At 43.0% G+C, this 11,686-nt stretch overlaps 1 long non-coding RNA gene across 1 annotated transcript in view; it reads right to left on the bottom strand.

Moving 5' to 3' along the window:
- The window catches only part of LOC128103377 (uncharacterized), a 33,556-nt gene extending 23,825 nt beyond the window's left edge, over positions 1 to 9,731 (bottom strand). Inside the window, exon 1 of the long non-coding RNA XR_008215681.1 lies at positions 1 to 9,731. This is a non-coding gene — a long non-coding RNA (uncharacterized LOC128103377).
- Positions 9,732 to 11,686: the final 1,955 nt, after the last annotated feature.

Raw genomic sequence — 11,686 nt, forward strand, 5'->3', positions numbered from 1 at the left:
CTTCCATGTACTCTGACGCTCAAACTCTCCATTCTCACTGAGAGGTCTTATCGTGATTCCCATTCAAGGTTGCAGACATGGAAAATGGGTCTTCAGGATTCCCTTGTCCCAGGTTCACCTTCCCAACATATTTTCAGAATTCACATACTCAGGGATTTAAGATATAATTTGAGCAGAATAGCAGCACTCAGGCTTAACGCATTTCACTTAAGAAGCTGTAATGGGATCAAAGCAGATTCCAACAAAACATTAAAAATAGCATTGCAATTTTTAAAAAAAAATTTTTCTACTTAGCCAATGCACTTCTGGCCTTAGGAACTTGTGCTTGGATTCAGGAATCTTGGTTGTTATGCCTATGTCTTTGGGTCTAATGGGATATTTCTCTTTTTAATTAATTTTATTTATGCGTATGAGTGTTTTGTTTACATGTATATCTGTGTACCATGTGCATGCCTGGTGCCCACAGAGGCCAGAAGAAGGCTTCAGATCTCCTGGGACTGGAGTTACAGATAATTGTAAGCCATCATGTGGGTGCGGGGAATTGAACTAGGGTCCTCTGGAAGAGCAAGCAGCCAGGGCTCTTAACCACTAAGCCATCTTTCTATATCTCCTAAAGATATATTTCTTGAGTGCCCTTTCCTGGAGACTTGAAGAACAGAGAGGGACAGGATAACTCAGAAAATTTCCAGACTACAGTGGGCCCAGTCCTGAAAACCTGGTTTCAACTTTCCTTCTTAGACCCCTACCCGTTTACATGGAGCACTCTCCTGGGTTTACCTCTGTCTTCCTTACCTTCTCCCAGCAAACAGCTTTCTTGCAGCTTTAAAAGCTTCTTCATAACCAGCACCAAACTCCCATCTCTTTTCCTTGTGTCAAACTAGAGTATCTAGTGGTTTCCTTCTTGTGAGCATGCTGAGGACTGAACTCATGGTCATGTGTGTCCAATGCATAACCCCCACTCCTGATTTCCTTTCTTAACACTTTCATAGCCCATTTTATTTCCTTACAGCAATTTCTTAGACTCATTGCATAGGAAAATAACGCTTTATTTTATTCCCAATTTTTTAGCTTCCCTTTCTCTTTCCTGTCTATCCAGTTTGTCTTATGAGCCATTTAATGATTTGAGGAGATAAAAGTAGCTTTCCCCAGTCCTTTTCGTGTTTGGTTGGTTGGTTGGTTTTTGGTTCTTCAAGACAGGGTCTCTGTGTAGCCCTGGCTGTCCTGGAATGAACTCTGTAGACCAGGCTGGCCTTGAACTCATAGAGATCCGTCAGTCTCTGCCTCCTGAGTGCTGGAATTGAAGGCATGTGCCACCACCGCCCGGCTTCATCATTAATTAGACTTTTTCAATCATGTGTGATAGCTCAGCACTGGGGAAGCCATGGTGTCAGGAGTTCAAGTCTGAGACTAGTCTGTGTGACAGAATACGCCCCTGTCTGAAACAAAAACAACCAACAAAACCACGACAGCAGTTTTTCTTAGATGACCACGATGGTGGTAACAAAAATTAATTTACCTCGGTTAAAATATCCTTAGATATTAGAATGGTGATTTCCCTCTTGCTTCTTCCTATTACCATTACACTTTGTAGTTGACATTGTTCACTTTCTATATCATTTTATCTTTATCAAAGAATACTACACTAAGAATAAAATAATACTGTCCTGCTAGATGTTTCTAATTTGATCAGATGGGATTAGGAAATTTTAAGTTATGTTTCTTTTTTTGTTTGTTTTGTTTGAGGCAGGTCTATCTTTTATGTACCACTGGCTGTCCTGGAACTCACAATGTAGGCCAGGCTGGCCTCCAACTCTGAGAGGTCTGCTTGCCTCTGCTTTTGAAATACTGGCTTTAAGGGGCATGCCTCCACACCCACCTGTATAAAATGTTTCTTTATAAGACATTTTAAGCAACATTAAACTTTTTAAATATGGCATTAAAAATCCTTTTATGTGTGTTAAAGCAAACATAATGTCTGTCATTGACGATATTCTCTGGTATCTTCACTACTGGTTTGAGTTTTGTTGGTGCCAATTGTCTCTGCAGACTGACCTCTCTCTCAGTCCCCTGGCAGTTTATTCAAATTTTAACTTTTTTTTTTTTTTTTGGTTTTTTCGAGACAGGGTTTCCCTGTGTAGCTTTGTGCCTTTCCTGGAACTCACTTGGTAGCCCAGGCTGGCCTCGAACTCACAGAGATCCGCCTGGCTCTGCCTCCCGAGTGCTGGGATTAAAGGCGTGCACCACCACCGCCCGGCTCAAATTTTAACTTTTTATACGGATTCCTCACATATGAGGGATAACTGCTGTTAGGGCTTTGGGAGTAGAGTTGGCCAGACCTTCTTTTTCGTAGATGAAGCTACTTCACCTGTGTGGGAAGAGATAAAATGAGCAGTACCTTTCTGAAAGGGATAGTGAAGCCTGGGCTCTGGTCACTCGCCTCGTAGGGAGGGTGATGATACACATTCAGCTTTCTCAGAAGATGCTCATGGAAACAGCCTATATGAAGCAGGTGCTGTAACACCTCCATTCTACATAAACTTGATGTGATCTGTGGGAGATCTGATGGGCAAAGTTAGACATGTTGGCCAGCAGTTACGCAGTGTCTCCCAGTCCTCATTCTTAAGTGGGGGTTAAGCCCAATGATTTGTACTAAAGCAAAGCTACACTTCCTGCCCTCATGGAGTTTTCTAACACACACACACACACACTCTCTCTCTCTCTCTCTCTCTCTCTCTCTCTCTCTCTCCCAGATGGAGCAAAACAGCCACAAGCCACACTGAGCACAAAGCAGTCATATTTAATTCAGCATGCGAAACAAATGACAACTTCATATTCATAGGACATTGGCCTGTTTTTCTAACCTTTCTTCTCAATGAAAACCCCTTCTCTTAAAGAATGAAAGCTTTACTTGCTGCTAGAGATAAAACTCTGCTCAACAGTCACCCTGGCCTTAAATCCCAAAGGCCATCCCCAAGAAGTTAGGTTCAGAAACTGACCCTGAAAGGACGAAGACATTTCTGTAACATCCCTTAAGATAGGTGCTAGCAAACGGTGGGGCTTATTTGGCCATCAAATTTGACATTTAGAAAACTTAATTTGTAGTTACTTTTAGAGACTGACAGGATCAAGTGACAAGTCTGTATCTATAACTGTTGTATTTACCAATTGCTTCAAAGCCTCTCAAGTTCTAAAATTAGATTTTGGTAAAATATGAACATCATTTTGTTTTTCATTAGTCCTGGAGGCTCTACAGTCATATCCTAATCAGAGGAACTGCTTTAAAGAACGCAGAGCTTCGTCTGTAAATGTCAGTTATAGTGTGAAATGGGGGAGGGAAGCAAAAACATTCCAGATCGCAGAACCCGGGAAAGACGCCATTAAGAAGTTAGCCCAACTTCAGATGGCTTCCTAAGCCTTGTACAGTTAGGGAAAAAATTGGGGAAAATGTATCCATGTTATTCAAGAATTTTAAAATAAAATTCCCAGAGACACAGCAGTTTCTTTGTTTTACAGAGCAAAGTTTTCACTATTTACCTAAAATGGGTTTAGGGGAAAGTATTTCCTCAGTAATTAATTTAGTGATCAGTATAAAAATATGTATTTCTGAGGTCCTTTCATTCATGATTGGTATTTTTTCTATAGTAATTTTAACTGAATGCTGGACCAAGAATATTAATATATCACCATCACAAGATGGTCTGGTATAGATAGTTACACATTAACCAAAGCCTGTTAGTTTGTGCATGCACAGAATTTATTGGCAACACATTCTTAGTAAAAAATTTATACTAAAATATAAAATGTATACATTACTGATGGTATATGTTCAAAGTATGCTGGATATAAAGATGTTCAGCTGTGTGGGAATGATTTCAAACCTACTTTGAGTTCTCCATTTTACATATTTCTGTGGCATGTACAGTGTAAACCATACAAGCATTGGTGCTCCCAGTATCTCCAGCACCGCAGAAAGCCCGCAGTGGGCAGAAGGAACGCAGGCTGGGCTGGGCTGGGCTGAGCCAGGGTTGCTGGCCCCTGGCTGATTTAGGCTGAGACAACTCTCTTGCTACAGTCAGTCAAGTCTCTTCAAGTTCTGAGGCTTTAGTTTTCTGAAATAGTGTAGTGTAGAAGGGACTATAGAGTTTTAAGGAGACCAAGATCCACGAGAATCCCCAAACTACTATGAGCTGAGTGAGGCCATGGGCTGGTTACCAACAGCACTCCCTGGATACAATTCTGAGGGTTAAACAAGGCTGAAAACACATAGGACTCGGCAGGAGAGTAAGCAGTACCACCATTCCTCCACATATCTTTGTGTGAGTTGAAAAGGGTGGCCAATTCTCAAGACATTATTTCCATTGGCAGAAATTGGTGGAATAATCTTATTTTGTTAAAACAGACACTTGACTGCCATCTGCTGGAAAATTCTCCTTGTAAATACGCAAATCTATGATGTCCAGTGCGCAGACCATGACACCCAGAAGTACCGGCGCTGCTGTACAGAACATGCTCTGCACTGTTGTGCACGCAAGCACTCAATGACAGTCAGTTTGCTACTCTTCAAACTTTTTGGGAAATGCTGTTTAGAAAAGCACTCCAGGTAACACTGCTGTATAAATAAATTTGAAAAATTCAAAGTTAATCTCTGGATTCAAAGTTCAAAGCACTAAACACTACACCATGGAGCCAGCAGCAAAGTTAATCTCGTAAAAGGAATCAGCATTTTTCTTTTACAAAGCCTAGAAACATCTGTGCTTACTACCATCATTTCCCACTTCTTTACCAAAAAGAACATTCCACAGTAAAACCTAAAGTTAAAGTTAGCAGAAATACTAACTGAGGGCTGGGGAGAGGAGGCAGCAGTTAAAGAGTGCTTGTAACTTTTGCAGAGGACCAGAGTTAGGTTCCCAGCACCCACTTCTGGGACTCAAAACCATCTGTAACTCCAGATCCAGGAGATCTGATGTCAAATTCTGGCCTCCATAGGTACCCATGTGCACACTCTTACATGCACACGTGCTTACACACACACATAATAATAATAATAATAATAATAATAATAATAATAATAATTCTTAAAAAAAACTGAGCCATTAATCTTACACTTATAAACATTGGATATAAGATCAAATTAAGAGATTTTTTTATGTATTGAAAGCAAAGCATATTGTAAAAGAACATTTTTATTTTAAAATGCACTTTTATTTTAAAAATTGGACCAAAATTAATATACTGATAATATATCCTTATTACAAGATGGCAGGTCTCTCCCAGGAAGGCAAGTCTGCTGTGCTTCATTTAGCCAAGAACCTGGGCTGGGATATAACAGGTCTCTGTTCTAGCAGGAAATCCTTATTGTGGTGACGACACTTTCCTTTTGCATACGAAAGGAAAACTTTGGCTCATTTTCATACCTAACACTATAGTCACAGAGAATACTGGCTAGCATTACATAAGGAGAGTTTATCCATAGTGGGAACTCTGTCGGGATAAGGAATTTATTATCCTGGCAGGGGACACAGGTGCTAGGGTGGCTCATAGAAACTTGGAGAAAATATCAGCTGTTCGTAAAGATGTGAAATGTTACAACTGTCACAGCAGAGTGATGAAAGGTACCAACAGTTCCAAGTGTCACACTATGTAAGGATGGAACTGACCAGCCAGAGCCCACAGGACAGACCATGTGATAAAGTACATTAACAGGGTAATGATTGCTAAGGACGTCAGTGGAGGCTGTCTTCTGCATGGAGGGCTGACCGAAGAGACACAGTTATAGAGTGGGGCTCTTTGACAGAAACAAGGATAGGATCCCAGAATAACAGAAGCCAGATAAGCCAATTATTGCAACAAAAAGACAAGGTGATGTGTCATCCAGTGGTCCTATCCAAGTGTCTATGAAGACAGTGAATAGAACTTAATGTTCTAGAGGCAAGATGAGGGTGGTCTACGAGGGTAACAGCTTAAAACAATGATAAACCAAGAATGGATGGGTTAGGAGACTTCAGTAGCTGCCTGTGCTGGGGAATCTCAATTAAGAAATGGCCTCCAGCTGAGCGTGGTAGTGCATGTCTGCAATCCCACCACTCAGGAGGCGGAGGCAGGTGGATTCATGTGAGTTCAAGGCCAGTCTGGTCTACAGAGCAAGTTCTAGGACAGCCAAGGCTGGTAACACAGAGAAATCCTGTCACTAAAAAACAAAACAAAAAAAAAAAAAGAAGAAGAAAAGAAAAAAAAGTCTCCATCAGGTTGGCCTGTGGGCATGTCTGTGAGGGCATTTTCTTAATTACTGATTAAGAAGTAGCCCGCCCACTGTGGGTGGTGCCATCCCTAAGCAGGTGGGTCCGGGCTATCGAAGAAAAGGATTTTAACAAGCTGGAGGAAGCAAACCAGTAGGTCTGTGGCCTCTGCTTCAGTTCCTGACTCTGGGTCCTGCCTTAGGTTTCCTCGATGATGGACTGTAACCTGTAAGTCAAATCAACCATTTCCTTCCCAAGTTGCTTTTGCTCGGTGTTCTATCACAGAAATGGAAACCACACTAGATACTGCTGCTGTCACTAGCTCAGTTTCCAGAGCGGCATGACTCTCAAATCTCCATCCCACTGTCTAAGGAGAGAGTCGTCACCTCAGAAATGTACTTAGTGGTGTGTTCTCATCACCAGGATGTTGTTCGATCCCTTTACCAAGTAAAAGAACTGTACAGCAGGAAGCTCTGACATGCCACTCAGAACACCCTATGGTATTAGTGGGGTTTGTTGGGAAAATTAGGCCAGGAAGTTACTAGGAATCATTAAAGGAGAATCACAGCATAGACTTCTAGGGTCCTGGAGCAAGATTCACACCACCCATAGAAAACAACATTCCAAAAGTTCTTGTAGACTACCATGGCCTGACTTAGATGGATCATCTGATCATGGGACATCATGCAGCTGTGTAGCCAGAGGTCTGGTTATACACAAGTCATAAACCTGGGTGGGCGTAGAAGTAATCTGTCATTAAAAGGAAGTAGCAGACATGGGGTTGGGCATGAACATAGAGGGAAGACACCAGTTCAGGGACTAGACCCAAATGTCATCCACTGCCATTGTACTGGTCTTCACAACTATGGCTGCATGGGGTTGCCCTTTGAGCAGACTGATGGGTGAGGGGGACAGCGACCTATTTTCTCACAGATGGCTTAGTCAAAAGTGCAAACTAAGGGTGGGTGCTGTTGTGCTACATAATCTTGAGATGACCTTGAAAGGGGTGGTGAAGGGAAATCCTTAAAATGGGGAAAGTTCCTGATGATCCACTGGTTACCCACTTTGCATGGGAAGAAGTGTGGCTCAGGGTAAGATGCATGGCAGTCGTTTGATCAGGGACACAGGAGAAACCCTAGTATGAATATGAAGGTTGAACTTTCCCATTTCATGTCAACTATCCTCAAAGCACCTGCTACCAAAGTGACACTGAAAGACATTCCCCACTGAGCCACGCATGTAAGTCAGCTCAGAGCAATGTAGTGCTGGCACAGGGTACAGGGGTAGGTCAAGTGTGCGGGGACAATGGTTAGGTAGAATTTCAGTAGTGTGGTCTTCCATTCACCAAGGCTCTTCCAGCTACGGCTACTATCGGATGCCCATGTAACAGTGCCTTGGACCAGAGTCCACTAGTTCTCTCCAGTTTGGAGATTCCAGCCTAGAGATGACACTTCATAGACTGAGATGCCCCCCTAAATCAATGAACATTTTATGGGTGCTATGTCCAAAATATATGGAAACATAGGCCTGAGGGAAGTAGGCATGACCCTGCTTCATGTCATTCTCAGTGGTACATTTGGGCAATTGTGCTTCCTGTTACCCAAACCTTACATTCTCTGGGTCAGGAAACCTTGTTTCCCAGAGGGGTGAGATGTCATTAAAGGATCCAGGATCTGATTATACTTTACAATGCAGCTGCCACTCAGTGCAGTACTCAATACTGTAGCAGTAGCGATTATTGAACCTGGTCTCCCGGAGGAGGTGAGGCTGCATTACAGAAAGAAGGCAGGAAGGAAAGAATATTTGACACATGATACAATAGGGGTATCTCTTGATGTCCATTCTTAGTTTTAACAGAAAACTGACAAGAACAGAAATTATGTCGGGGTAGGCATGGCAACCAGGGACTATGAGTGGTTGGGTTTTTGTACGCACTAGGTTATGCACCAGCACGGGATGGGCTAGGGTGCGGAAAAGGGAGAGGTACTCATTCCACACTGGAGATCCACTGAAGCCTCAGCAGCTGTACGCCCAGCTTCCTCAGGAGTAAAGGCCAGCAATGATCCTGCACTTGCTCGTCTCAAGTGGAGAATCTAAGAGTCATGCTTTTTTTTTTTTTTCCTTTTCCATTTTTCTGAAACAGGGTCTTGCTTGAAGCCTAAGCTGGCTTTGAACTTAAGATCCTCTTGCCTCAGCCTCCATAGTGTTGTGATTATAGATGTGTACTACTCCATATGGCTAGTCATGTTTTATGTTCTAACCCCAGAAATGAACTGAATTAAATCTACTCACAGCCAGAATGAATCTTAATAATTTGTCAAATTTTAAAATTAACACCTTCATTTGATTAAAAGTAATTAAAGAGCATTAAAGCAACTGGGTCACATTGGAATCCAGCCAGATCAAAATAATCCAAATTCTTCAGATTTCCTGAGAATTTTAGAATTTACATGGTGAGCACAGAGGCAATCCGTGTGTCTCTGGAGTAGGCTTTGGAATTGTTAGTGGCAGAAAGTATTTTTTTATACGAAGTCTTGTGTGTCAAGGGCATGTGTGGGCTTACATGCCATAGCAGGAGTATAAAGGCCAGAAGACAGCTTTGTGGAGCCAGCTCTCTCCTAACAACTTTACGTGCGTTCTGGGATCAAACCCGTGGGTCTTACACACAGCAAACACTTTTTTTCCCTGCTGAGCTATCTCACTGGCCGGCCCACCATCAACTTCTCAAAAAGCAACTCCATAATCAAACCATATCCTCTGAATTATAGCATGAAAAGAAATAACACCAGGCTAGGCTTCCTCATGGAGTCAACTCAGTTCTCATTCCAGGTAGCGTAATGAAGGCCCTGAATAGTTGACATCTTACCTTCCGTACCAATGACTGCCTCACACCAGGCAAAATCCTCAGGTTTCTCGTACAAGGGAAGCGGTTTTGGAACCCAGTGTTCATATGCAGTTATTCTGAGGCAGCCTTAGATTGTTGCTTATTCTATACCCACATCTAGGTTTACTCACAAGGGCAAGCAAGGAGCCATACTTGGTCGGCTTTGTGTTCAGCCTGGTGCTAGGAAGTGATCAAGAAGAGATTACGGAATGAATGAACCTGCAGAGTCCCATGAACCATCGTGGCCGTTGGTGATCCTTAAAGGAACTCTGCTCTGGCTGTGTCTTCTTTTTTCAGGGCTGTTGATGAACCCCAGAGTCTACAGCATGATAGTCAAATGTTCTGTCCCTGAACTACATCCCTGGCCCAGGTGAAGACGCTATGAAAGGACAGCTTGCCAAGCAGGAACAGGCTCTTTTCAAGTTCTGCTAGGGCAAGACTGCTGCTCTAGCTAGCTGTGCGGGCCCCATGGACTCGGTGGAGGTCAGCAGTGCCTGAAGCAATTCTTAGGATTTTAAAATAGCAAAAACAAACAAACAAACAAAAACCACTACTAGGAGGAATGAACCACCCCCCCACACACACCCCCCTTCACACACACACACACACACACACACACACACACACACACACACACACACACACACTGTAAGGAGACCTTCAGCATGAATCCCACAGCTGCCGCTTGAATATTTACTGTGTGAACTCACCAATCAAAGTCTCCTGGGAATTTTAGAATTGACTCCTGAAACAGTGATAACTGAGTCTTTTGGAGTGACTCTGAGGCACTGGGAACTAAGCACACTGGTTGTGCTTGTTTTATAGGGCAGTGGCTTGGTTGTTCCTTGCTAGTAGGAACTAAGCGCACAGTACTTGTTTTATAGGGCAGTGGCTTGGTTGTTCCCTGCTAGTAGGAACTAAGCGCACAGTACTTGTTTTACGGGGCAGTGGCTTGGTTGCTCCCTGCTGGCACCACATTTGTAAATGTGCAGTTTCACTCAGGTTCTCTCCTGTTGGATTCTGCTGTCTACAAACACTGCTGCTTGCAGTTCTAGAACGGCATCTGGAGGAAGCCAGATGAATCCGGGTTGGGCTGTGGAAGAACTTTGGTGTTGCCGAGGGAAGTAGTTGAGGAAGGGGAAGGAGACCAGAGTCCGGAGCTAGTCCTGAGACAATGAAAGACCCAGAAGAGGGCTCTACGTGGCCATACCCATCTCAAAAGCAACCATGTACTCTTCTCTTCTCGGTCTCTTCCATGCTTAGGGAAGTTTCCTACAGTTCTTGCTCTGACCACTTGAACTTTTAAGTTTTGTGTCTTTTGCCTTATCCATCCAAGGTGCCAAATAAGGATCAGTAAGAGTGTCACAGGGGTTTTATTTCAAGATATCCCTGTGAATTTATTAGCGTTTGTACTGAACCCAAGGAAGGAACTCAAATGGCGGCTCAATCCTTGCATCTTTTTTTTTTCTTCCATTTTTCAAATTACTCCTTTGCAACGATGTCCATGCTACATTCTGCTTCTCTGGTTTAAACCATCTATACCAACGAGTTCACTGGAGGCCTTTGGGAAGAAAAGACTAAGTTAGGCAAAGGAAGGAAAATTATGACAGACCTATGGTGGGGGAGGGGGGGAGGCATTTGGATCATTTATATGCTGCATGTTTTACTGACAGTTAAATACGGTGTTTTGTTCTGTTTTCCGCCACTCGAGGCTTATTTAATTAAATTCATGACCGAGGATGCTAACCAGCCCCACATCTAAAATAATTGCTTCTCTGTTGGTGAGACGTAAGGCCAGGATTGATTTTCCCCTGGCTGATAGCTCTCGTTTCTGACTCATGAATGTCATCTCTACTCTCCTCCCCACGTAATCTGACCTCTGTATTTGATCCCTATTTAGTAGTACACTTCGCTAAACAGATGTCCGAGTAATTAAAATCCCACATGGGCACACTAGTCAGTGAGTTACATCTACGTAATAGTCAGCTTAGAAACTTTTCACCCCGGGCTCCCCGCGCGGCCGCGCCCCCCCCACCCCCCCCCCATCCTGGTGTTTGTTGTCTGCACTGGCCTTGATCGGGCTTAAAGAGTACAGCTCAAGCTGGCTGTGTAGGTTTTCCTGCATGTGTTCAGTCTTCTTCTCTCCTCCCAACACCATTTCCCCCACAAGTTCCAGGCCTTTCTTTCAACTCACCTGGATTTCCACCAGCATCCAAATTCTCACTGAATGAATCATCTTGTATTCATTCGTGTCAGCTCTAGCAATTAAAAGAAAATCATAAAAAGGTTGTTATAATCATGGATTAAAAGTATCTTTTATTTTTCTCCCCTGAGGCATAGCCAAAATATTTCAGACTAAAAAATCTTTTAAAAACAAAAAACCTATTAGTTCAAACACTAGAAACCTGTTTGGTAGCTCTAAGTCACCGAGGGACTCGGATAACAGAGATTAGAGAGGAAAGAATGTATGTGGAGAGGTGCAGGGGAGTCTGGGAAGGGCTTAGGACTTGGAATTTGCTACTTTGGTAGAGGATTTAGAACTTACAGTTATTTATGTGTTAACACT

This window comes from Peromyscus californicus, unplaced genomic scaffold, assembly GCF_007827085.1.
Source record: "Peromyscus californicus insignis strain IS unplaced genomic scaffold, ASM782708v3 Scaffold_8__1_contigs__length_139910024, whole genome shotgun sequence".
NCBI lineage: Eukaryota > Metazoa > Chordata > Mammalia > Rodentia > Cricetidae > Peromyscus > Peromyscus californicus.